The 27,537-nt window shown below is 48.3% G+C and overlaps 1 pseudogene; it reads left to right on the top strand.

The window, feature by feature from the left end:
- The window catches only part of LOC132250073 (antigen WC1.1-like), an 84,925-nt pseudogene extending 60,129 nt beyond the window's left edge, over window positions 1-24,796 (top strand).
- Window positions 24,797-27,537: the final 2,741 nt, after the last annotated feature.

The following is a 27,537-nucleotide window of genomic DNA, read 5'->3' as shown; positions in this document are numbered from 1 at the left end:
TCGGCCTACTCGAAACCCTAGGTATGCTGTTTCTTTCCCCGCCAGTTTACATTTCTTCGGGTTGGTGGTCATCCCTGCTGCTCGGAGTTCCCCCAGGACTGCTCTGAGGTCTTGGAGGTGTTGTCGCCAGCTGGCGGAGAATATAATGATGTCATCAATGTATGCCGCTGTGTATGCTGCGTGGGGTGCCAATAGGTTGTCCATCAACCTCTGGAACGTCACAGCTGCTCCATTGAGGCCGAAGGGCATCCGCGTGAATTCGAATAGGCCCCATGGGGTCCTGAAGGCTGTTTTGGCACAATCCGTGGGTCGCATCGGGATCTGCCAATATCCCTTTGCCAAATCAAGCGTGGTTATATACTGTGCTTCCCCGATTCTCTCAACGAGATGAGTGACATGTGACATCGGAAAGGCATCAAACGTAGTCAGGGCATTGAGCTTCCTGTAGTCTATACATATGCGCAATGACCCATCCGGTTTGACGACGGGGACTATGGGGCTCCGCCATGGGCTGCGGGACGGTCGTATAATCCCTTGTTCTTGCATTCTCATGATCTCTTGCCGTATTTCCTGCTGCCACCGCTGCGGTATCGGCCTCCATCTCTCCCTCACCAGTGCTCCCTGAGGGGTCCTGATTTCATGTTCTACTCCCGTTACTCGCCCCGGGATCTCTTGGGACACTGCCCTACATTCCTTTATCAAAGCTAATAATTCTTGCTGTTGGTGGTGGCTCAACTCCTTGCCCGTCTGTACTGACCCCTCCTTCCCGGGTCTCCCTAACTCGGGACACATCGGTCCCAGGTCCTCCTTTGTATCCTCGTCTAGGGCCAACCAGCCCTGGGGAGTTTTCCACTCCTTGAGCAGATTTACATGGTAAATCTGTCGCTCCCGGCGGTGACCTGGTTTAAGCAATTCATAATCCACGGGCCCTACTTGTCTCACCACGTTAAATGGCCCCTGCCACATAGCCAGCTGTTTGCTGGAGGAGGTTGGCAGCGATACCAAAACTTTGTCCCCCGACTGGAACGTCCGCATTTTCGTCTTCTGATTGTAACGCCTTTCCTGTATGCCTTGGGCGTCCCTCAGGTTTTGCCTGGCGATCCGTTGGGCCGTGGAGATTCGGTCTTGTATCTCCTCCCGGTACCTCTCCGCCGATACCCCCAAGCCTATTGGCTTTTCCCACTCTTCCCTTACTATTTGTAGGAGTCCCCGAGGGCTATGGCCATACACCAACTGAAATGGGGAGTACTGGGTTGACTCTTGCAGTGCGTCCCTTATGGCGAACAACAAGGGTGTCAAGATGGTATCCCACCTCCGCAGGTCTTCCTGGGCACACCGCCTGAGCATCCGCTTGATGGTCCCATTTAACCTTTCTACCAAACCGTTAGTTTGGGGATGATAGACCGAGGTCTTTAGTTGGGTGATGCCGAGGGTTTTACATAAAGCCTTCATTACCCCAGACATAAAGTTTGTTCCCTGGTCCGTGAGGATCTCCCGAGGGATGCCCACCCGTGCTATCCACTTAAGAAGTTCTTCCGCTACTCGAGTGGCAGTTATGGACCTTAGGGGCACGGCGTCTGGGAAACGGGTGGCATAATCTACCATCACCAGGATATATTGGTATCCGTTATGCGACCTGGGGAGGGGTCCTACTATATCCAGGGCGACCCGCGAGAACGGTGTCTCTACTATTGGCATGGGCTTCAGGGGTGCCCTTGGGGGCTTCCATTCCTGGGCCCTCTGACACTCTGGGCATGCGGCCCCCCCACCTTTCCACATCCTCTTGGAGACGAGGCCAAAAGAATTCTTGGGCCAGCCTCGCCCAGGTCTTGCTACGTCCCAGATGGCAACCCAGGGGTGAGTCATGGGCCAGTCTCCACACCACTTGGCAGAGTGAGGTCGTGGCCACTAATTGTCTCCCCTGTATGGTACCCTCCTCACCCCGTTGGACCCGATACAATAGCCCCCCTGTTACCTCGAAGCCGGGACGCCCCTGTGAGGGTCCTTCCCCGGGGTCGGCGTCCCACATCCGCTGCAGTTCCGGGTCCTCATGTTGTGCCCTGCGAAATTGGGCTGCGCTCACGAACTGTTCCAGGTCGATGTCGCCTGTCATTGTTTCGTTGCAATGGGCTGGGCCCTCGCCGGCCCATCCGTTGCCCCTCTTGATCTGGTTCCTCGCCTCCTGCGTAGCCCTCACTCGCTCAAGGACTGTATAGAATGGGCCCCATTCTTGGCCTAGTATCATCTCACATGCCAGGGTCGGGGCAATTCCCACTCGGAGCTCTCCGCTAAACTCCATTACCCTAAGCGGGACATAGCAAGTCTGGAACCGCATCTCTCCCCCTAGTATACAGGTCATCGTCAGGGGCCCCTCACTCTTCCGTTCCCTCTGCGGAGCGAGGTCTGCCCGAAGTAGGGAGTGGGAACACCCCGTGTCCAATGTGGCCCTAACCATCCTGTCTCCAACCCATGCGGTTACTACGGGCCGGTTCCATCCCTCGTTCTGGGTTGCCGACCCGAAACTGCAATCCATGGGTTCCCCTCTCTCTGCCTCTTTGCCTCTATCCCGGGAGGGTGGATATCCTGTAGGGGTGCGACTCAGTTCGCTCAGGCCTTCCCCACATTCACGGGAGATGTGTCCGGTTTGCCTACAGCGGTAACACACCACCCCTTTCGGTGGCCCTCGTTTGGAGACCGTTTGCCTTTCCCCTTCACTTGTGGGTCCCTCTTTCATGCCTCGGGAGCCTCGTCCGTATCCCCGTTCCCTTTCCGAATTCGCAAAGGCCTCCGCCAAGCGAAGTGCCTCCTTGCTAGTTTGCGGCTGGTGTCTACGTACCCACCTCTGGGCATCCTCTTCCAAATCCCATAGGAATTGTTCTAACAGGATCTGGTCCATCACGCCCGCCCGGTCGAACTTGCCGGCTGGCAACCATTTGTTAAGCGAGTCGCTTAAAGCTTGCAACAACCCCCGGGATCGCCTGGCCTCCTTGGACTTTCGGGCCCTAAAGGCCTGGCGATGACTTTCTGGTGAAATCTCAAGCCTGTAGAGGATTGCCGCTTTCACTGTCTCGTAATCACGAGCTTCTTCCCTCGATAGCGCTCGGTAGGCCGCTTGGGCCTGATCTATCACCAGCGCCCCCAGGTGGTGGCCCCACTGACCGCGGTCTAACCCTGTCTGGATGGCTGTCCTCTCGAATGCCTCGATATAAGCTTCTGGGTCATCCTCCCTAGTCATCCGGGGCATTTTAAATAAAGCAGCATTTCGCTGTATCCACTCCTGCTGGTGTGCGCCCTGTTGTTGCTGCACTGCCAGCACCTGCCCTATGGCCTGGATAGCCTGCGTAAGCAGCTCCGTGGGCGCGAGGGCTGGCTGCTGCATCGCTATCGGGTCCCGGGTCGGGACACTGTCCCTTTACCACCGTCCGAGAATGATGTCTTTCCTGGCCAATGCACCACTGTGGAGCCTGCGCCTCGCTCCGCCTGGCCTATCGGGGTGTGGCCCCTCCCCTCAACTCGCCTGCCACGACTTGGATGTACTCGATTACCTTCAGAGGGGTCTCCAGTGGAGATCTTTATCCTGGGTGGGGCCTCCCGATAGACGGTGGTACTCACGGTTATCGGACGCAGTGATCCACGGGGCTCTGCCTCCCCTACACCCCGTCCACATGCCAACCGCTGGGCAATGTTGTCCAGATGTTGCCAGGCCCAGTATGATGGCCCCTGACCGGTTCCCCGGTTCCGGTCATCCTCCCTCCTGCTGAGAGGGATTGCTCCTTTCTCCTTCCTTAAGGGTAATACTCCTCCAAACAAGGGGGAGCTGGTGGGTGCTTCCCCTGGTGCCAGCCCCCTCCTGGGGCCTCTGCTGTCTCCCCTTTCCTCCCGTCCGCAGGGCGCTCCCCTGCCTCCTGTGCGTTTGCCGCTTGCAGAGAGAGTGCCTCGGCGTGCACTCTCTGACTGCCTCTTGCTTGGCTGCTGGAGAAAGGCTTCCAGCTCTTGCCTACACTGGCTGCTTGAGACCCACAGGCGGGGTCCTCGATGCCCCGTGCGAGAGCCTGCAGCATGGGCAGCACACCTGTACTCTCTCTCCCTTGCTCCCGCTCCTTCCCTGTTCTGCCGGCGTTTTTAAATCCTCCCGCCGCGGCTGCTCCGGCCGCTGGGATTGGCTCAGCTGTTCGCCGCGCGGGGAACAGCTGTTGCCAGAGCCGGCGTAATGGCGGCTCGCGCGGCTGCAGCCGCAGATGCGGCTCTTCCTCCCGCTGCCCCTCTGACGGTACGTATGCCCTTCTGGGGGCTTGCTCTCGGGGTCTGGGGTCTGTGGGTCCCCTCTTCTCCCCCTCACTCGCCTGTGGGGGCGCTTCGCCGCCACAACATCTTTGGGCCGAATTATCATCTGGATTGGCTTGAAAGATTTCCTTATTGTTGCAAGCTTTGCAATAATATCTATAGCCTCCGCCATTTTGGGAGGTTCCATCCGAGGCCATCCATGCCGGGGCAGAAGTTCCATACAATGTAGGGACCTTCTCCTCATCCTCTGGGCTCGGATCAGGTACCGTGTCTTCCAACCTCCAACAATGCCAGTTGTAATGGTGGGTAAGCACTAGCGTATTCCAGGTCTTAGATTCTCCCTGAAAATTTGGGTCAACTCTGTCTGCATCCAGCAAGGGTAACAATGTGGCACCGGTAGTGCGTAACGTCCCATGCCCCCTTGCTAAAGGCTCCACCAATTGTTCGGCTAGGAGGATTTTTCCCACAGCTCCATATTTATGTTGTGCCGCTTGAAGCATTTTATGGGCTGTATATACTAACTCATCATGAGAATTATGTGCGACAGCCCACATATGGTTGGTGGTGAAACCGAGGGTTACGGTTAGTGACTCACCCAGATCGATGGCATGGAGCCGTGTATCTTTAACCATAGCTAGCAGGTGAAGCAGGTTCTGCTGATCTTTTTTCGTCCAGGGCGTGGACTTTCGGAATTTATTACAGATCTGTCGCTGTAATTTGGTGAGAAGTGCCAAATCACCAGGTTCAACATAATGTCGATACCAATTCAAATGACCCAACAGCTGTTGAAAGTGCCTTTTAGTTGTAGGGAAGGATGTTTTCAATGGATTGACATCAGGACCCTCATGAGAAATTCCGTGGCGGGTGGAACCGATGTATCGAGTACCAAGGAACATAATGTCATCTACAGGATGCAAACACGACTTGTCCTCGTTGATTGTCCATCCCTCACTCTGAAGGTGAGTGACTAGTTGACTGACTATACTAGTAACTACGGAACTATCATGACCCATGATGGCGATATCATCGACATAACTCCAAATCTTTAGTTACTTCTCTTGAGGAAGAGAATATGAAGCTCGAAAATTCTTCAGGGTGTTATTCATGGCACCTGTGGCTAGTGATGGAGCGTTACGATATCCTTGTGGACAGACCGTCCACCTATACATGATGCCATCAATACACATATTTAGTATTCCTTCCGGGTCGTTTATTGGGATGGAAAAGAACATATTCTTAAGATCCAATGTGACTCCAACCCACTTACTTTGTTGGAACTGTGCCATCTCAAACGTACACTGTGGCAGAGTAGACGGACTAGGTTGTTGAAGTACTTGGCACCTTTTGTTGACTTCTCGATAGTCTACAACCAACCGGGCTTCATTAGGCTTTCCAGGTTTCGCTACCCCCCATCTTAATGACAGGTAGGTGCTGGCTGTTACGGTCTTAATACAGCCTCGTCGCTCAAGTCGCCTCAGGAGGTCAGTAAGGGACTGTTTTAGAGGACCCTTAGTCGGGATTGGTCGATATCGCCAGGTGGAGTTGTTACGAAGCGTTGGTCAATGCCAATCCTGTTCTGCGATAATGACGGGTAATGCCTGTAGCATTTGTTCTTTAAGGTCAAGCGCTTTTATCCCCGGGATCCCTAAAATGTTGATGCCCCCTAGGACAGCCTCTAGGGGATATCAGTAGCCTTGGACCCAAAATTTGACCTTCGTTGTGACAGCGATAGCGTTAAGCCCTTGTACCTTGATCGTTTTGGCGGTCTTTTGATGAGGTATCATTGAAGTAACCACATTGGTCTGAGCTCCAGTATCGAGAAGGAAGAATGCTTGTTGTTGGTCATCCGGATCGGTAGGGTTGCAAACAGTGAGTTCGGCGTATGGTCGAGAATCCGTGGGGTCAGGTCTGAACTGGAGAAGGCCGCCGGCGGAGCCGACGGCCATCACTCGTTTTTTGAGGAGTCCTCGAATTTGAATCCCAATGCTTCAGCCAGATGGGACTGGCCCTTTTCTCCCAAAATTCGTAGCTGTGCCTTTGTAAGTCCGGTGCGGGAGAGAAGAAAACCAAACATGGTTCTTTCCCTCAGGGTTCTCTCCTTCGGGGTTCCTGGGGGTGACCATACTTGCTGTCATCAAGGGATAAATTCTTGCCGTCTGGGTCTCAGTGTTCCGGCTGGGCATATTGAAGATCGGTCCCTTATGGTATCAGAAGCTTCTTCACTTTGTTGCATAAGTGCTTGTAAACATGGGAGATGGCCCAAGAGATTTCCCACTGGTTGACCTGCCATTGGATTAAAAAAGACTCGGAGTGTAACGGCATTTGCTCCTCCATATACCTCCACGCAGGCCTCTATAGCTTCCAAGGGTGTTGGGATCACCCCAGGGTCCGATAGGCGGCGATGAGCCCATCTCTCTTTTCATTGTACGGCTGTTAGTCCCATGGGATTTGTTCTCGGGCTCCATGAGAGATATGACACCCCAACTATGGCTAGGAGGAGTTGCTCCGCAGTAGCCTTCTGTGGACGACCTTCGTGCCAGGTGTGAAATTTGTGGGTTACCTGTCCCACTACGAGCGCCGGGATTGGGATGGGCCAGTGGGCACTGTCTGTGACCACATTCAAATCGGTAGCATGTCCACCACGCAATGCTGCCTGTCGGGTCAAGGCACTTGCTTCTTCTTTATCCAAGGTGTCAGATCTGAATTCCACTATTAACCGCCCTAACCACATTGCCAAGGTTTCTCCTGATCTTATCTTAGATTCCTTACAAAGCTTTTGAATCTCTGGTCTGGTGCGTGTGCGTGAGATAATAGTGGTACGTGTAGCACCATCTTCATCTGCAACATGCTTCGTCACAGCTACTGGGTGAGCTGCGGTAGAGAAAGAGTTAAATTCTTTGTCTGAGAAGGTTGGGTATATCTCTCCTCCCATTGCTCCCTCCCCTTGGCAAGGAGGCGGGGCTGCAGGGAACGGCGTCACCTTAGGGGGCGGAGATGCTAGGCAGATCCCCGCCGGATCTTCTGAAACTCCGCCCCTCCTTTCCGGGTTCCCTGGATGACTCGCGCTTCTTTCGGCGCCATTTTCTGCTAGCGGTATCATGCGGCCGGCGCTATTAATAAGCGCCGCTCCGGAGCCTTTTGCCACCTGCTCCAGCGACTCCTTACCCGCCGTATGCATCTGTGCCTCTAAATTTGCGTATTCCCTTAGTAGACTCGCTACTGTACGGAACAGCACATTTATCATTTTTCCCTTTTTCCATTTGGTTAGACCCCATCTCGGCACATGACGGCCCTTAGTTTCCAAATCCTCCCGGAGCTGAACGAGAAGCTCATGACCCCGTGATTCTGGCACCAACTCCGGACAGTTAAACCAATCTGTGGGGGTGGATTCCCCTCCTTCTCTTAAGTATCAAATGCATTGAGCGAACTCTTGAGCAGGGGTCAGCTTCTCTGCCTTCCGCGCTTTCACCCCTGCTAAGGATATGGTCGAGGTTTCCTCCGGGGGTCGATAATAGACCCGGTCGCTCCCCATTATGCATCCGAACTCCCCAAGGGATAGCTTAGTTCTCCATTCCTTCACTACTGCTTCTTCTCTCTTTACGGAGAAGTAACCATCAATATTTCTTTCATCCCCTTCTACCGCCTGGTGGTAAGCGATATGCGCCCATAGATCGTTGGCATTCTCTATGTGGCAGTTCCCGGTGCGCCAGGGGCAGCACCTGATGAGGCTCTTCTCCATCACCGTGCCCTTTAATCCCATCCTCGTTGCCATGTCTCGGACAGCTAAAGCCGACTCGAGGTGATTCAATAATTACTCGTTCGTTGGGGTGGGCTGGTGAATAGAGAGGCCGAGAAAGCTTTATGGTTGTAAAACTTTACTTACGTCGCTTGCTGTTGCGACGAAAATGGTCCAGTTGTCTGAACAACCACGTCTGAACAACCACTCAAGGACAATAAAAAGTCCTTTTTCAGATATGTTCAAGGACAATAAAAAGTCCTTTTTCAGATATGTGGGGAGCCGGAGGAAAAGCAGGGGCAACATTGGACCCCTGCTGAACCAGATGGGGCAACTGACAACTGACGCCCAGGAAAAAGCCAACCTATTAAATAGGTACTTTGCGTCGGTCTTTCATCAGCCCCATAGGACGGCCGTGCCCGCTACAGGGCCGGGAAGTCCGGGTGAGGGTGATCCCCTGCCCTCCATTAATGCTGACTTTGTGAAGGAACATCTTGAGAAGCTGGATACCTTCAAGTCAGCCGGCCCTGACAATCTTCACCCCAGGGTACTCAAGGAGCTGGCGAGCATCATAGCCCAGCCTCTAGCGCGGATCTTTGAAAACTCTTGGCGCTCTGGTGTAGTGCCCGAAGACTGGAAGAAGGCCAACGTGGTGCTTATCTTCAAGAAAGGGAGGAAAGTGGATCCGGCTAACTGTAGGCCCATCAGCCTGACTTCTATCCCGGGGAAGATCTTAGAAAAGTTTATTAAGGAGGCCATCCTTAATGGACTGGCCGACACCAACACCTTAAGGGATAGCCAGCACAGGTTTGTTGCGTGTAGGTCTTGCTTGACCAATCTCATTTCCTTCTACGACCAGGTGACCTATGATCTGGACAAGGGAGATGAGATTGATGTCATATATCTTGACTTCAAAAAAGCCTTCGATCTGGTGTCCCATGATCGTCTCTTGGAGAAACTGGCCAATTGCCGCCTTGGGTCCCCCACGATCCACTGGCTGGAAAATTGGCTCCGGGGTCGGACCCAGAGGGTAGTAATTGATGGAAGTCACTCATCGTGGTGTCCTGTGACCAGTGGGGTCCCCCAGGGCTCTGTCCTTGGACCCATACTGTTCAACATCTTCATTAACGATGTGGACACTGGAGTCAGAAGCGGACTGGCCAAGTTTGCCGATGACACCAAACTTTGGGGCAAAGCATCCACACCAGAAGACAGGCGGATGATCCAGGCTGACCTGGACAGGCTCAGCAAGTGGGTGGATGAGAATCTGATGGTGTTCAACGCCGATAAATGCAAGGTTCTCCACCTTGGGGAAAAAAAAACCTGCAGCATCCTTATAGGCTCGGCAGTGCTATGTTGGCTAGCACTATGGAAGAAAGAGACTTGGGGGTCATCATTGACCACAAGATGAACATGAGCCTGCAATGCGATGCTGCGGCTAGTAAAGCGACCAAAACGCTGGCTTGCAACCATAGATGCTTCTCAAGCAAATCCCGGGACGTCATTCTCCCCCTGTACTCGGCCTTAGTGAGGCCGCAGCTGGAGTACTGCATCCAGTTTTGGGCTCCACAATTCAAAAAGGATGTGGAGAAGCTTGAGAGAGTCCAGAGAAGAGCCATGCGTATGATCAGAGGTCAGGGAAGCAGACCCTACGATGACAGGCTGAGAGCCCTGGGGCTCTTTAGCCTGGAAAAGCGCAGGCTCAGGGGTGATTTGATGGCCACCTACAAGTTTATCAGGGGTGACCACCAGTATCTAGGGGAACGTTTGTTCACCAGAGCGCCCCAAGGGATGACGAGGACGAATGGTCACAAACTACTACAAGATCGTTTCAGGCTGGACATAAGGAAGAATTTCTTTACTGTCCGAGCCCCCAAGGTCTGGAACAGCCTGCCACCGGAGGTCATTCAAGCACCTTCATTGAACACCTTCAAGATGAAACTGGATGCTTATCTTGCTGGGATCCTATGACCCCAGCTGACGTCCTGCCCTTTGGGCGGGGGGCTGGACTCGATGATCTTCCGAGGTCCCTTCCAGCCCTAATGTCTATGAAATCTATGAAATCTATGTTAGTTGTTCCAGCTGGCAGGGCTCAGGCCAGCACGTCCATCTACAAATTGGGCCAGCAGGGAAAGGGATACGTCTGGGATTGCGCTTGGTGATGGGGAGACGAATCGATAGGTGATCAGGCTATCGATTAGCTCAGCCACGAGTCAGATCTCTTCAGAAGTACTCTGTAGCGTGCTCAAAGTTCTCCAACTTGGGTGGAAGTCGCGCTAATTTTTAAACGGCCAGCAAGCCAATTACTAGCTGCCACGTGTGCATAATTTTGAACTGGCCAATAGCAGGACACAAATTTACATCCAAATGGCGGGAACTCTCTTGCACCGGGGGTTTTCTGCAGCAACAGAAAGCCTTTACTTTTGCAAGAGGCTCTCATGTGGTGGGAAAATTCCACCGTGCCGAGGCACCAAAATCACTGGGTTGTGACAAGGGTATTGGAAAAATTGTTGGCCTTCACTAAGATTAGAGTGGGCAGTCAATGCTATATCTCATATATTTCTACTTATAAATGTTTGGAGATCATGACTTTCATAGGTCACTTTTCCTTTCTCTGTATTTCTAATGGCCCTGCAATGATTTGAAGAATCACTGATCTTTGGAGTGCACCTCTGTGGCACTTGGACCCAGTAACATATAAGAATATTAGTGATTTCCAGCATTTCAATATGTACCCCCCTATTCACATTCTCTGCATTTAATTCTAGAGTTCATGGATCTGAGGCTGGTGAATGGTGATGATTGTGCTGGGCGGCTGGAGATTTTCTATAATGGGACGTGGGGGAGTGTGTGCTCTAATCAGATGACTGAAGCCACTGTGGCCATTATATGCAAGCAACTGGGCTGTGGGAATGGAGGACAATTTGCAGGAGACTTTGCATATGGACATGGTTCTGGCCCCATGTGGCTGGACCTCATTCAGTGCCATGAACATCACAGCTCCCTGTGGGAGTGTCCATCATAGCCTTGGGACCCTCACTCATGCGATTCCCGGGGACAAGAGACCCACGTTACTTGTACTGGTAAGTTTGAACTTTTTTGCACACAAGCAGGTATGCACAAACACATCCTTCACATGCTCAGTTGAAGTGTCCTGGATTGCTTTTCATTTGCTTTTCAGTACAGACAGTCCTATATTTCAAACAATGACAGAAACATTTCTCATTGAGTATGAGAGGATGGAGAATATTCCATTGAATAGAAGCATGGCAATTAATTACAAATGTAACTGGCTTTCCAAAATGAAGTCATTTAGGGAGATTCAAGAAACTCTTGATCCTGAGAGGGTGTTATAGTTGTTTCTTTGTGGGTATTAGACATATTTGAATGCACAATCCTACATTTGGCCAGACTTTGAGGTTTCAGTTTAGATCAGGTTCCCATCTGTGTTCATGTGCACATTTCTGTAACTGCATTCATATGTGCATATATAAAATATGTGTTTAAAGAAGCTAGTTATGGATCAGAATTTTATTTGTCACACCAGCTCTTGTGACACTATTTTTTTCCTAAGCATTCCCAGAATAATGGCTTAATTTCAGCTAAGGAAAAAAATTACATTCAAAGTAATGGATTGCTGTTAAATTCCATAGGGTGAAATCCAGTTGATCAAATGCTCATTGAGCAATAGAGCTAGTAGGGAGATGCAAGAAAACTGCATAATGACCAGTAAGAGCTGAATATAAAAGTGTTCAGTATTATGCTAAACAAATTTAAATTTGTATTTTATATAAGAGTGACATTAGGTTTTAGCCTATTGGTAAGTTCTACTCTTTCCCATGACACACGTACACATTAACCAGTTCATTCATAGAATTCCTCCCGCCTTCCCCCCCCCCCTCTTTTTTTCTCCGTAGGAAAAAAAGAGAAAACAACACAGACACAGTTTGCTGAGTGTTCAAACATAACAAAATGCACAGGCATGTTTGTCCTTCTCTGTGTCTCCATCTTGGGCCCCAAAGGCCTTTCCCAGTGGTGCCAGTAATGTGTGAGGTTTTTGCTTTTCCTAATCAAAGAGAAGCTCCGCGTTGTGGGAAGAGAGGACAGATGCTTGGGGAGAGTGGAGGTTTGGCACCGTGGCTCCTGGGGAACAGTGTGTGATGATTTCTGGGACATGGCGGATGCTGATGTTGTGTGCAAACAACTGGGCTGTGGAGCTGCTGTGTTTGCTCTGGGTGAGGCTGCATTTGGGGCGGGGACTGGCCCCATCTGGCTGAAGAAGGTGAATTGCAAAGGAACAGAGTCATCTCTGTGGGACTGTTGTGCTGAGCCCTGGGGAGACAGTAGATGCCATCACAAAGATGCTGCTGTGATCTGCACCGGTGAGTGACAGTTTCTTTCATCCATGATACATGTTTGGAGGTGGGGTAGGGAATGTGTTTCACTGGCAGAACAGGCCCCATCTCCCCAAAGCAGCAGTCTCTTGGCTGGGATAGGAAAAAGACTTTGTGGACCCAAGTTTCAAAAGCATCAGCCCATTTAGCACCAGCCCTCATAGATACATGATCAAGTGGGCTAGTGTGCAACTCATCCTTGCCAGTGCCAGGGGGATTGGGGCCCTCTGTCAGTGCAATACACTTCTGGGAGCTGCTGCACAAGAGCCCTATGGGCCCCAGTTCTAATACGTGTTTCCCCTCAAACTAAATTGGACAGGGACTTCTGGCCAGGAGTCAAGGCTTGTTATTCCAGTGCCATCCTTGGAGAGTAGTACATGAATGAACCCTCCTCAGTACAGAGAAGTAACTCAAGAACAGCTGTAACCACAGTCCCACAGGGAGAGAAGCACGCAGGGCTCTTTTTGATCACCAGTGTTTCCTCTTAGCTCACCCTGCTCTTGACACAGTGGGCACATCTACATGTTTCTTAATACACCTTTGCTACAGCACATTAAGTGTAGGACCTCTAATATGAGGTACTACAGAAAGGCATATTAGGTTATGCTAATGCACAGTAGCAAAAGCAACTTTTTATTTATTTATTTTTGTGTGTGTGATGCCAGTGGTGACCAGGGCCCTGGGCAAGAGAGACATTTGGGGCCCCTTAGAGGTATGTATTCAGGTAAATATTAACCCACCACAGTGGTAATGTGGATCTTTTTAGTATTCTTTGGGGGAATTAGATAAATAGTCATGTTAAAATGCAAATAAAGCCACTTCTTTGCAAAAAACTTCACCCCCCCCCCAAAAAAAATGTGGGCCCCCTAAAATGTGGGGCCTAGGTCGGTTGTCTAGTTTGCCCTCCCCTAAGCCCACTACTGGTGATGCTTATGCAGTAGACTGTTGTACTGCACATTAATGCATTAACATGATTTTTTACACACCACTTGAATGGGCAGTAGAATAGTCTACTGTGCATTAAAGTGCACATGTAGACATGACCAGTGTGTACTTGTGCACAGGCTAGCTGTTTATTATTTGTGCCAATGGCAGTAAGATCTGACTTCAAATCCTTTATAATATCCTGCGTTCCTCTCAGTTGTGAGTATATGTGTTGTTTGGTTGTTTCCAACACTTTGTTCTTGGTCTTGAGTTCTATTTCCAGTCTTTATCAGCTCTGAGATGCATTATATTTGTTACTGTCTTGTTAGAAAAAAAAAAATCTGTCTTCCTGGTAGACCTGATAACCCCTGGATTTGTGGCTTTGTAGACTATTCTCTGGAACATATAAGCTAAAAAATATCTGACTCCAGCTCTGCAGCAGGTGTCACTTGTTTGCTCTCAGCTTTTCCTAGCAAGGGACAGAATATATGTGTTATGTACAAGTGAGGTGGGGTGACACACAGGCTATGTCTCTGGACATCAGGAGCTCCTGAGTGGGCATCCCCAGTGCTCCTGAGAGGGCTGCTAAAAGAGGACTCTACCCACCAACTCCCTGTCATCTTGTATCAAATCCAGAAATGAAGCAGTAATCGCCCCCGGGCCCCACTCCATCCTCCTTATCACCAGGTCTCCAGCTCCAAATTCCCATATTAACTCTCAGAGGGGACATTATACTGGTAACAGACCTGTCATATCTACCTTACTTCAGACTTCCACTCTCCTTCTCTCTTTCCTTGCAGATTGGACAGAGACCAGTGCATCCCCACAGAGAACAGGTAAAATGTCTTGCTTCTAATGGTGGTTATATTTCACTGCTACTGAGTTTCCAGGGAGGATGAGCTGCAACCTCCAGCCTGAGTGTATAAAGAGATGTTACCAAATGAAGCAGATCAGCTGTGATGGGATGGGTCTTGAAACTGCTGATTTGCTTCATTGGGTTAAACACAATTGACCATTGTCAGGCATTGGTCAGGGGCCCTTTCCTGTGTGACAAGTGACCTGTTCCCCCTGGGAAGAAATCATAGAATCATACAGAATTAGGGTTGGAAGGGACCTCAGAAGGTCATCAAATCCAGTCCCCTGCTCAAATCAGGACCACTTTCAAGTATATCATCCTATCCAAGGCTTTGTCTAGCCAAGTCTTAAAAAACCTCCAAGAATGGAGTTTCCAGAATCTCTTTGGGTAGCCTATTCCTGTAATTTACTACCCTCTTTGTGAGCAAGTTTTTCCTAATACTGAACCTAAAGTTCCCTCACTGCAGCTTGAGACCGTTGCTCCTTATTCTGTCATTTGCCACCACTGAAAATAGTCTATATCCATCCTCTTTGGAACCACCCTTCAAGTATCTGAAGGTTGCTGTTAAATCCCTTCTCAGTCATCTATTCTTCAGACTAAATAAGCCCAGCACCCTCAGCTTCTCCCAGTCGCCTAACCATTTTTGTTGCCCTCTGTTGAACTCTCTCCAATTTGTCCATATCCTTTCTCTAGTGGAGGGCCAAAACTGGACACAGCACTCCAGATGTGGCCTCAACAGTTCTACGTAGAAGAGAATAATCACCTCCCTTGATCTGCTGGCAATGCTCCTACTAATGTAGCCCAGTAGGCCATTAGCTTCCTTTGCAACAAGAGCCCATTGTTGGATCCTTTTCAGCTTATAGTTCTCTGCTAACCCTACATCCTTTTTTGCTGCTGCTTAACCAGTCAGTCCTCAGCTTATACAGTGCATGGGATTGTTCCATCCTAAATAAAGGACTTTGCACTTGTCCTTATCGAACCTCATGGGAAGTCCTTTAAAAACCCTCCAATTTATCAGTCTCTGTAAATCCCAGCCCAACCCTCCAGCATATGTACTCTTCCCCATTGCTTGCTGTCATCTGCAAACTCTCTGAAGGTGCATTCTGTGGTGAGTCAGTAAGGGGTGTTTCTGCATTAAGCCAACCACCTCACTGTGCCTGACCACCTCCATGGGGGTGCCTCACATCCATCCGACCCCCTTTGTGGAGCACAACGACAAGCTTGGGGGTAATGCCACCACCACCCAGAGTCTGGACCAATCTTAGACTTGTGCCCCCTGGGAAACACAGGCCTACTAGTCCTTGAGGGTACTTGACCCACTACAAGAACTTGGGGTGCTTCCCTCAGACTGAAGCACAAATAGTGGTCTCTCTTAGTCGCCCAAACCAAGGGGACCCCAAGGCATAATCTAGACCGTCTCCCAATGGGTCTTCCATGTGAGGTAGAAAGGAGAACTTTATTGGTTGAAGGAGTAGGTCTGGAATAGGGTACAGGGTAAAGCAATAACAGAGAAATCCCCTAGAGCAAAATGGCGTGGTAGCCTTTGATCACACATCCGAGGTACTACAAGCTATACATCTAGTTAGATCTCAAGTAGCTTACTCACAAGTATCATCCAGAGGCTGGTGGAGATTCCCTCTGCAAGCAAGCAATTCACTAACCATGAGTTTCAAGAGAGAGAGCAAGTTTCAGATGGTCCAGTTTCTCTGAGAGTTATCATCTCCTCCTGGGCAGTCCTTAACTTATATAGATCTTATGACCTCATTTACTTGATCCAGTGAAGGCCATCAACTGTTGTCTGCCAGCCAACCAATTTGAAATGCATCAATAGTTTCTGGGTAGACTGGCAGGATCTCTAGCCCTCTCCCAGTCATGATGACATTGCTTAGAACAATAGGGAGTTTAAGCCCCCACCCAGGCGTGTGAGGCCAGTCATGAAGGCAGAGGGAGCAGGCTTCCCCCCTCCCTCAATAATGGATTCAGTTCAGGTTAAAACTCAGGGTCACCTGAAGCTGATGGGGCCAGAGGTGTCTGCCTTCTGCAGTGACCATGGTAACCAAACTGTCAGATAGCAGAGTTTGGGGAGAGACAGAGGTGGTATTCTGCCATACACTCCACCCCATCTTTTAAGTTGTTGATGAAGATATTGAACAAAAATGGCTCCAGGGCTGAACTTGGGGCACTCCACTTAATACCAACTGCCAATTAGACATTGAGTCATTGATTACTACCCTCTAAGCCTGACAATCCTGCCAGTTTTCTATCCACTTTACAGCCCATTCACCCAACCCATACTTCCTTGCATGCAAGAATGTTGTGGAAGATAGTATCAAAGGCCTTGGTAGTCAAGCTATATTGAATCCGCTGCTCTCCACATTCATAGAACCAGTCATCTCATCATAGGAGGCAATTAGGTTAATCAGGCATGGCTTGTCCTTGGTGAATCCATGCTGACTGTTCCTAATCACCTTCTCCAAGTGGTTAAAAATTGATTCCTTGAGGACTTGCTTTATGATTTTTCCAGGGACTGGGGTGAAGCTGACCTGCCTGTAGTTCTCCAGATCCTCCTCCTTCTTCCCTTTCTTAAAGAAGAGTACTATATTTTCCTTCTTTCAATCACCTGTTACCTCTTCCAATGGCCACGGTTTGTTTTTTTTAAATAATAGTCAGCAGCTCTGCAATCACATTGGTTAACTCCCTCAGCACTCTGGGGTGCATCATTTTGAGTGCCGTGGATTTATACATATCCAACCTTTCTACATAATCCTCTTCTTGCTGACATACTTGTGGAAACCCTTCTTGTTACCTTTCCATATTGCTTGCCAGCTGTAACTCCAATTGCACTTTGGTAGAATTATCATACATCCTGTTTTTTGGCCACCTGCCCTCATGTTTGGGAGGGTTTTTAAAATGCAAGCAAATGTCTGGGTTTTTATTCTGCCTCTGCTTTCCAGGGGACTAGCACCTTGCCTTCTTGGGGCTGGGAGAAGCAGGCAAGGTGATTGGCTGTTGGGGGTTATGTCCTCTGCATGGGCCCAGCAAGCTTCTTCCAGATAGTAGTGTCTCTGTGCATGCACACACACTATGGGAAGCAGGGCTGGGGGCGGGGGGGGGGGCATAGTACCATGGGTCAGGAGTGAGGGGCACCAGCATGGCTGGTGTGACAGGGGCTTAGGAGTAAGGGGTACAGGCAGGCCATGGGCATATCACTGCCCCCCTCCAATCACATACCCATCCCCACAATCATATATACCTTCCCCCTCTCCTCCTCCCTGCTCCCCCACCTCCCCAACCAGTGTCCTCTTTTTTGATATTAGAAATATGGCAACCTTAGTTTGGCTTTCCTGACTTCATCCCTGCATGGCCAAGAAATACCTTTATATTCCTTCTTAATCATCTGTCAAAGTTTCCACTTGTTGTAAACTTCCATTTTGTGTTTTAGCTTACTGAAGAATTCCCTGCTAAGCCATCCTGGTCTTTTGCTGTACTCGGTAGTCTTTCTGTGCATTGGGATGGTTCATTCCTTCACCCTCAATAAGGTTTTTTAAAAATACAGACAAAACTCTTGGACTCCTATCCCCTCCAGACTGGCCTCCCAGGGGATCTTGTGCACCAGTTCCTTGAGTTAGTCTAAGTCTGCTTTTCTGAATTGCAGGGTCTTTACTCTGCTGCTCTCCTTCCCTGTTGTTAAGCAGCGGGTCAAGAAGATCACAGCCCTTAGTTGGCTGTTCCAGCACTTGCATTAGGATGTTGTCCCCAACATACTACAAAAACTTCCTAGATTGTCTGTGTTCTCCTAGATTGTTATATTGCCCTTCCAGCAGATGTCAGGATGACTGAAGTCCCCCACGAGAACAGGGCCTCTGATTGGGAAACTTCCACTAGCTGTTTGAAGAAATCCTCATCTACCTCATCTTCCTGGTCTGGTGGTCTATAGCAGACACCCACCATGATGTCGCCCTTGGTGCTCTTCACTCTGACTCTAACCCAAAGACTTTCAAAAGGCCTATCTCCAGTTTTATACTGTGCCTCTGGGGAACCACAGAGCTCTTTTACATAGTACAACTCCCCCTCCTCTTCTCCCCTGCTTGTCCTTCATGAACAATATATATCCTTTTGTGACAGTGTTCCAGTTATGCAAGCTATCCCACCAAGTCTCTGATATTCTGATATTCCAATAATGTCCTAGTTTCATGACTGTGAGGAATTTCAGTTCTACCTACTTATTTCCCAGTCTCCATCCATTCATGTATAGACATCTGAGATAAATAGCTGATTGCCCTACTTTCTCAGGAAGAATGAGACGGCTTGCCCTGTTGCCCCTCCTGCTTGTGCTTCCTCCACATCATCTGCTTCCCAACTTGTCTCAGGGCTTTGATTTCCATCCCCCAGTGAACCGAATTTAAAGCCCTCCTCACTAGGTTAGCAAGCCTGTCTGGAAATTTAGGCAGGTAATCCCAAGCTTCCAAGGCCCAATGATGTTAACCCCAGAAAAAGGAATTCAAGGGTGCACAAGACTGGGCCACTGAAGTGCCTGCCCAGTACAACTGGAGAGCTTAAATCAAGCTACAGAAATTGATACTACCAAAGATTCAGCCACACACTTTGGTCACATTAGGTGCAACAAGGGTTGTGGACAGCTGACTGCTTGGCCATTGCGCTGCCACACACATGTTTCTGGTAGCATAAAGGCAATGTCTGTTTTCACCCTGAGAGAATGAGCTCCTCTTATAAGAATGAAGGATCCACCAGGAATAACAGCCAGGATGGGAGCTGCAGGGCATGCTGAGCAGCAGCCATTCCTGTCCAGTGTCTCCTAGAGTGGTTGCCCCCATGACAAAGTGCCTGTGTTCCACTGTTGACTGATGCCGTGGGTGGTGCAGTTAGAGACTGCAGCTCTCCCTATGCCCACCTGCTTCTCACAGAATAGTCTCTGACTGTTTCATGTTACTTTCTTTCCAGAAACACCTCAGCACCAATCTCCAAGAGATGGGAGAGGCATGGTGCCCATTGTCATCTGCATTGTCCTGGGGGCTGTTCTCTGCCTGGTCCTGATCATTCTGGGGGGACAGATGCAAAGCACCAGGGCACTGCACAGAGCTGAGACTCATTGGTCTGGCCATGGAAAAATAATGTGTAAACAATCAGCAGGTGAAGGGAGAGGCAATGGCAAAGCTGTGATGCAACCTAGGCCTGGAGGGTAATGAGATGTATAGCTGAGGAGGGGAGGATTCTGGAAGATCAGTGAGTGGGTGATTCAGTGTGCCTGTACAGTAAAGCCTTCCATCAGAAACCTGGCAATAGAATTGTACAGGACATCAAAAAAATATGGAGGCAAAGCTGACCTTAGTCCAGCTCAGAATTGCGGTCAGGACAAAGCAAAGATATCACTGGCATGAAAGAGTTTGGAAATATTGGGAAAAATATTATGTTGGGTTTGTATTGGGAGAACTGCTAGAAGCTCCACTTGTGGAAGTGTTCATGAACAGAGAGATCAGTGGGACAGAAAGTACTAGGAAAGAAAATTTCAGGAAAGCAGATTGCAAAGAAAGAGAAAGAGGCAGAGAAAAAAAGGCAAGAAAAAAGGAAAGGTGGAAAAGGAAAAAAAAATCCTTATACTTTGCATGGTGAGGGGTGGCATTTGCCACCTTACTGCAATCAGAATCAATGTGTGTATTGTACCTGTGTGTGTGTGTATCTGTATTTGTGACTATATTCACAGTTTTCCAATAGGTGAAACTGAGGAATTGTCAGAAGCACTACAATGGGAATAGTAGAAAAGAAGTTTTAAACTAAATCTATGACAAGGTTTTGTGACAGGGGAGTGGCCCCTGGAACAGTCTCTACAGGGAAGTTGTTGAATAGGCTTGGGCAGTGTCACACTGGATATTGTTCTGTAGAGCAGAGAAGGAAGCAGAACTGTGCTGTGGGGCTCAGCTGAGCTACAAAGGGAAGGGCTGGAGAACCTGTTAACACTTCCTATCTTCACAGTTCCTATTTCCATGACCCTATATGAAACCTGCCATTTGTTTTCAGATTCTGGAACATACTCAGGATCCATAACTGAAGCTGTGTATGAGGAGATTGATTATAAGAAGAAGAGAGACAAGCTTGAGATGTACAGTCACTCAGGTCTGTGTGCCCCATTGCTAATGCATAGCAAGAATCTGCAAGAATCTAATAAGGCACTTTCCATGCTCACTCAGATCTCTTTGCAGCATCCTGAGCCCTGGAAGGCTGCAAGTGCTGGGCCTAGGGTGAGAACAAGCTGTTACAGGAGCCTGTAAATGAGTTTCATTCCCAGCAGACACTCCACTTGTCCCAACTCTAGTATTCCTCTCCCTCTGTCCATGCTGCAGCCTAGGAACAGAGCTCAGCCACCAGTCCCTTCCTTAGGGTTCATGTGGATAACAAAACATCTTTCACCTTCCAGTCCCCTATTCAGAGGACTCCGTGATGGAGCTGCAGCATTACACTGAGAACAGTGAGGAAGAGAATGGCCCTGGATCAGCACAAGGTAATGGGGAAAGGCAGAGCCCAGAGATAGAGACCCAGACCAAGGACAGGAATTTAGTTTCCTGGGCATTTCCTGTCAATATTCCCTCTGTTTAGCACTCATGGGAGACAGAGGGACTGGGTCAGATTGAACAAGGTGTTCAATGACTTCCCTGAGAGCATCCTGATGGGAACGGGGGGTCAGATCCAAACACTATGAGGCATGAGAGTTATGGACAGGGAATGGAGAAGGTAATAACATGCTGATCACCAAAGTATCTATCACTGAGAGAACCTAGATCAATGGCCAAGATTTTACTCTCCTGCCTCCCTTCTCTAAGTATGTAGCCCAAGTTACATTCTAGTCAACATGAGATAAAGGACTTGAAACTTGACTGTAGAGTGTGGTTTCATTGACAAGGATGAGTCAGGTGCTGAAGCTCCAGTCTTTCATATGTCCATGGTTACTTAAAACCACCAAAATCCTGACCATAATGAAATGCATGACCCCAGAAGTATGGGATGCACTTGGGCAGGGCTGTATCCTTAGTTCTTAAGGAAGAACTGAAACTGGACCAAGTCCTGTTTTACTTCCTTTTCCACCTGGATAACTCCAAGAGTTTCCTTGTAATGCCATAGAAAACAGCTCTAGGTCCAAGACAGCAGGCATTTAGTGGGGAACTAGAAGCCTGGAAAAATGAACAAGTCCAAGGCAAGCTGAGTGTGGTATTTGTTCATACAGAGGAAACATATCCTGGGGATTACCAGCTGGATTATGATATCGTGGAGGAACCCGACTTAAGTGATGTCCCTGTGCCTCCAGACAGTCAAGATGAGAAGCAAATCCACCTTCAGAGACAACATGACCCTGCTGTATTTTAAAGGAACCCTACCATTTTAAAGGGAAAGTTATTCTCTTCTGGTGTGGTCTCAATAGGTGCCAAGGTTTTGGTTCAGAGAGATGTTCCTGTATCACATTGAGATCAGCAGGACCTCACACTGCTCAGGTTCTCAGGGTCCAAGCAATGCATAAACAAGTTTGATGAGAATTGAGTCTATAATACAATGCAGCCAAGTGTGCTAGTGTGTAAGAGGGCATCTTGGTACTATCGCACCAATGTGCCCTGGCCTCAAAGGGCCTGTCATACCAAAATATCACCCTGCTGAACTCCATCCACAAATCCACTCCCATCTGGGAATGGGTCAATGAGAGTCCCTACTATCCATCCCTTGGTTTCAGCAAGCCCTGAGAAAGAGTCTGGAACAGCCTTAGTAGTAAAAATTCAGGTCTTCTGAGAACTCAGCTGTGTCAGCAGAGATCAGTGACATGCTCAGGCCTTCCCAGGGCCCTGATATACTCTTTCCACAGTATAACAAGCCTGAAATGATGGGAGATGACTACCAGCAGTGGTCTAACTGTGGGAGGTTCCAAAACTGTTTCTTACTTCCTGAGCTGGAGAAGACCAGGAAAGAGAGAAGTGCTTGCTGCTCTAGGCCAGGACAGTACTTCTGGGAATGATCAGAACATGTCCAGTGGAGGGATTTCCGGTGGAAATTGCAATGTTTGCAGAGTGGGCATTTTTTAAAGAAAACAGGTCCCCCCCCTCCCCCCCAGGAAAATCAAAACCCTGCAAGGCAGGCTGTGTGTCACCTGTGCACTGGCACAAGGAGGCTTCAGGCCATCTGGGGAAGTAACTGCAATGATGCTAGGAGTCAGACAGCCTGTGAGTCTGTCTGCCCTGAGAATTGGGCAGCCCGAGGAGCCAGGGTCACAAAAGGACAGACCATTCATGGGAAATGCAACACAGTGAGCTCCTTAGAAGCGATGGAAAGCTGAGGAAGCAGGTGATGAGTGAAGCAAGCTAATGGGTCATGAGTGTATAGGCACAGAAATGCTAGAATTCCATTCACCTTGGTTCACCTAAATGACAGATTTCCAACTATGAAACTGGCCTTTTTTGGCATCTATGCATTGAGATTCTATTACCCACTATTACTTGTGCAGTGTGGATACATAATCATATCAGTATGTCTCATATTTGCTCAGTGGGTTAAACAGTATTCTGGTGCATGGTTATAAAAATGCACCCAGTGTACATGTATGAGTCACAAAATGTTAGCCACACTGAATCCCTCAAGTAGTGGGGTTGGAATTCAAGGAGGAGGAGAGCTCTTCCATATCTTAGACCCAGGGACCAAATACTTTAGACCCACAGTCTAAAATTGCATAAAACTGATTTCCAGAAGCAGAACTCCTACCCCTGGACCATACGTTGGGCATCATCCCAACCCCTCTCCAAACCTCCTTTGAAGCTTGCACCCTTGAAAGTCAAGAGAGGGAGATAAGTGGGGCCAGGATGGATGCCTGAAGCCAGGAGAAGCAAGGTTAAGTGTTATAAATGCCACTGTGAAAGAGCCAGCCCTGAGTTCTAACGTGGACCCTAGCTCCCAGTGAGACAGAAATAACTCCACTCCATCCTATCCAGCAATTGTTATGTGCCAGTTGAAGTGATTCTATTTCAAAAGGAGTGCTGGGGAAAGGACTAGGTAGTGCTTAGAAACCATTCTTATCTAGGAAAAAAAAAATCAAACTTCCTCTATGGCTCAAGGATGAGAAAGCTAGGCCTTATGTGAGCTTGACTTTACAGCTCAGCTGTTGAGTCTGGAAGGTGGGAGGGCCACCACATTCATCCCCCTGCTCTTTTCCAGGACTTAGGCCAGAATACAAAGATATGGTGTGGTATGGTGTGGTATGGACAGTGCATAGCCTACAGACTACATGCAACATACATGCATCTGCTTATGTCTCCTCCCAAAGGGTTAACAGAGTGATAAAGGGTGACATTCTATTATTTTGTGATCATCTAAATGGCTCTTTCCTAAGTCATCTATGAGGCATTTTTGGCACTTACACACCCAGGGGAATTCTACTCCTAAACACCTGTGGGTGACTATGTGACTATGTAGTTGAACAAACTGGCAACAACAAAAAAAAGTGTCAAAAAGACTTCTTCTCTTTCCTAACTTTTCTGAGTTGCCAGAGGACTTGGATTCTAACCCTTCCTCTCCTCCCTTCACTCACAGAAGATTCCTATCGGGGTGGAACTTTCCCCTGTGGTACCCTTCAGTCCATTTCTCCAACTGATATATTAGTAAATCAGAACTGGAGAAGATCATGAAGGCTAACCTGGGACGGCTTTGTTCATTCCCGTTTTGGGAAGGAGGCCTAGAACACAGGATCTCTGGCTTCCAAAGTGAGTGTCCCCACCACTGAGCCTGGGGAGGGGGTGGAAAAGGGACATATCCAGTCTTTTTCTGTGCCTTAAACAAAGCCTGGTTGCCCTGGCTTGTTAATGACTCCATTTCAAACTTAGACATTGTTACACATCCATAATGAGCGTAGGTAAGTACTTGCCTCACATGCTGAGTCCCCATGACTCCCCATATAGATGTGCATAGTTTCCATGTGCACAAGTCTTCACCTAGGTGTGTAGGTGCCAGAATGCCCTGTATATGGCAAAAAACAGGCATTTAGATGACCAGGAAATAAGAGAATATCACCCAAAGTGCATACAAGTAGACAAACAAACACTTGCACGGCAAGGTGAGCTCTAGTTAATGTACAAAGAATAACGCTCAAGACACACTGAGAACTTACTCTTTAGCCTTGGACTCACTCACCTCCCAGTGTCCCACTTGGATTTCCCACACCTTCCTCACACCCAACAGCTGGGATACTGCTTTTGGCTCCTTCCTGAAGCATGTAAGGACATCTTCACTTTGAAATGTGGTTCCTGACTTTCATGGATTTCAGCATCCTCTGAAACTGAGTTTGTGGTGGGTGTTGTTGTTTCTCATTGCCCTGGCTTTGAGAAGTATAAGCCCCTCAGCTTTTAGTCCCTTTCAGGTAATTTACTTCTCTACTCAGTGATGGTCCCACCTCATGCCCAGTGATTCCTTTCTCTGTTGCAGAGGCCCCTGCCCTGGCTGGAGGTGTCCCAGAAGGTGGTTATGATGATGCCGGAGAAGTTCCTGATCTTGCACATGATCCTGGTTTTGGGCAGCAATACCAGGGAATCTTTGGGGTCCCAGCAGAACAAGACATGAATAGGAGCTCACAGACAGGTGAGAGGAAAGAACAATATTTCCAATGCTCACAACCTTATCACTCATCTCATGACATGTGGGCTTTTCCAAAATTCCCAGCTCCTGGAAGCGAAAAAGCACATAAGAAATGCTGTTTCCCTTTAAAGAACAGCAAGCTTTCTAGTCCTAATCACTGCAGAAGGAAACTTTAGAACATGAAACAGGGCCCGCTTTAGGGATCAAAAACAGAAACCAGAGGAGAGAAGCTGAAGGCAAAATTCTAAAGTAGCCACCCTGAGTAAGCACTTACATGACCTGTGTCACTGTATCATAAGGCTCCTTGAAATCTTCTTACAAGTGCTAAGCTACTGTCTTAAAATCTGCAGGGAATTGGCCTGGGATTAAATATTCAGTTCTGTGCACTAAATGAAAATCAAATGTGAATCTGCTTTGTTTTGATAGGTAAGACTTACATTATCCTCCAGTATTAAGGCTCTTCCTCTTGAGATATATTGTCTAGGGAGCTCTACACTGTTGAGTTTCCTGCTGGCATAATGATTTCCTACGGCTACAGATATTGTCATAAGATAATGTGACCCCTTCACTATGAAGAAGAGAGCCAACCCTTTGATCTCCTCACACTTCTCTTGAACCCAAAAGATCACAGCACAGGAGCCAATCTGCTCCTGGAGCTTTCTTTGTAGAATCTCTCTGACAGTGTGGGACTGAGCTGTATTATTTTTATCACCATCATAGAGTCCTCAAAACATCTATACAACATAATCCTGCCCATGTTCATAGAATCACGGACAGCTGTTGAAGAACCATCCCCAAGAAATATAAGTATGGCAAAATAGAGGCATCTGGAGTGAAGATCTGTCAAGGAGCCACGCTAACAAACACTGTGCCATCAGCTGAGAAGAACCTACCTCCTTGGGTGCCTCCAAGCTAGAATGGCTTACTGTTACCAAGTGAAAGCCTTGGAATAAGACAGAACTGTAAATACAAAATCCAAATTATCCCCTTCAACAGCTCTATTCTATGCCTTGTTCTGATTAATAATCGGGTGTCTGGAATTGGAATTACTACTGATCTGTCCCTAGGCTCCTTAAAAAAGTCACTGAAGAGATTTAGGAGCTTCCAAATAGTGACCCACAAAAGCCAATGCTCAAGAAAACAGGAATTGCTGGGAGCAGGATTGTGCCTTAACTTACATCCCTCCTTAGAGCACAGCCATCCTTGTCCACATGTGCCTGAACCCCAGGTCCTGTTCTGAGGAAGGGAAGATCTGATGCCAGTGCCACCCAACTGTTCCATAACTGTCTAGTGTTACAGCACTCCCAGAGATGGTTGGAGACTTGTGTTCTAGGCCCTCTTCTTCCTGGTGAACTCAAGCCCTGATCTTCCATTGTCTTGACCACTAGTACAGAATACTAGTGTGGGGAATCCTCTAATCCTCTTGCTGAATCTGAGCCTCTGTGCACCAAGAATGTAAGCATAGCCTTTGCAGGCATAGAGAGTAAGAATGGCAACTTCTCTGGGCTCAGTTAGAAGCAAAGATGGAAGACAAGTAGCAGCCAATGCTATAGACTGCACATGTGTTGTGTGAGGGCATGTGGATGCATGTTAGACATAGTGCTTGTAATGTATTTCTGTTGATATTTTCAGAATGGAGTGTGCACTGACTTGAAAGTGAAGGAACCTCTGAGGCTGTGCAAGATGACCCTTCCCTCTTTCTTGGAGGGAAGGGTTATTATGCTGATGTTGAAGATGGCATGTCTGGATTGTCGCTCTAAGAATGGATTTGTGTTGAGCAAATATTCTGTGGGAGTGTAAATGCTGTATGATTAGATTCCTTCTCTCCAAAACGCATACTGGGTCTTAGTGGCTGAAGGGGCAACCAAACCTGGAATAACTGAGACTCACTTCTTGAAAATGGTTTCATTTACTCACCAAAATCTCTGAATGTGACTAAAGAAGGGGCTCTAATTTCCGTTTTATTTCCAAATTATCAGACTCTCCATACATTTCCTGGTTTCTATTCTTCATCATAAATTTAAAGGGTTTTTTGTTTTGTTTTGTTTTAAATAAAACCTTTTTTGTATTAAGCTCCAAGCTGCTGCTTCTCTCTTGAAATATGTCACACTAGAAAAGGCCCACCTCCCTGGCTCTCAAGTGAGAGGATGAATTTAAAGTGTATAGCAAATCCAGTGTGCAGTGATTTAGAGGAGCACAGCAAGAAACCATTCTTGATTATGGAGCTGTTCCTAACCCCAAGGCTTCAAATACTTGAAGGGCTGCCATAGCATAGAAGGAAATAATTTTTGCTGACTTGCTGCAGAGAGGGGACTTGAACCAATAGCTTGAAGTTGCAGGAAAGAAAGTTTAGATTGGATATCTGGAAAAAAAAACAAAAACAACCCAAACTTCTTCACTTTGAGAATAGTGAAGCATTAGAATAGACTGCCTAGGGAAGTTGTGGATTCTCTGTCACTGGAGGTATTTACAAAAAAAAGTTAGACAGCCTCTGTTTGGGCATGATATAGGTGTAGCTATGCCTATATTCAATTACTGGTATTTCCCAGGATTCTGGGCTTTGCTGGTTGCCCCCACCTTCCATTTCTGCTGCATGTGACAGGGTTTTTTTAAGCCTCCCTCAGGGGCATTGTGTGTTGGCTACAGGCAAGGCTGGGGACTTTGCCTGGCGTGTGCCAATGCTTCTGCTTGGACCAAAGCTGCAGGTTCCTGGCTAGAGGGTCCTG

This window comes from Alligator mississippiensis, chromosome 4, assembly GCF_030867095.1.
Source record: "Alligator mississippiensis isolate rAllMis1 chromosome 4, rAllMis1, whole genome shotgun sequence".
Taxonomy (NCBI): domain Eukaryota; kingdom Metazoa; phylum Chordata; order Crocodylia; family Alligatoridae; genus Alligator; species Alligator mississippiensis.
This window is presented reverse-complemented; position numbering and strand designations above follow the sequence as displayed.